The 374-nt window shown below is 37.2% G+C and overlaps 1 protein-coding gene across 1 annotated transcript in view; it reads right to left on the reverse strand.

Moving 5' to 3' along the window:
* The window catches only part of LOC104491896 (voltage-dependent L-type calcium channel subunit beta-2), a gene marked incomplete at both ends in the record, with an annotated part of 14,595 nt that overhangs the window by 9,019 nt on the left and 5,202 nt on the right, over nucleotides 1–374 (reverse strand). The window lies entirely within an intron of this gene.

Raw genomic sequence — 374 nt, forward strand, 5'->3', positions numbered from 1 at the left:
CTGAGGAAGGAAAGCCTTTCTAGCTTCCTAAATGTTTCCCAGCTGTTCTCCCCATTTCAGGTCCATTCCACTCAGACACACTGGAAATATTTGTTTCCTACATACCCAAAGGGAAGCAAGTGGCATTTGCTTCAACATGTGTTAATGTTTACTAGAAAACTACTTTATTAAGAATTCTACAGTAAGGATGACATTATTACCATCTTGCAGCACTGTTCAACACATTTAGATACTGAACCTTTATTCTTATGTAACGATGGCTGCAGTCAGAAACAACAAATGACTTGACATGAAACCTCCATCATAAAATGCAGTATTCTTAAAAGTTGCATTTCTAGGCAATGAATTTGACAAGACCAAAACATTCTTTCCCT

Source organism: Buceros rhinoceros, unplaced genomic scaffold (assembly GCF_000710305.1).
Source record: "Buceros rhinoceros silvestris isolate BGI_N320 unplaced genomic scaffold, ASM71030v1 scaffold35554, whole genome shotgun sequence".
Classification (NCBI taxonomy): Eukaryota; Metazoa; Chordata; class Aves; order Bucerotiformes; family Bucerotidae; genus Buceros; species Buceros rhinoceros.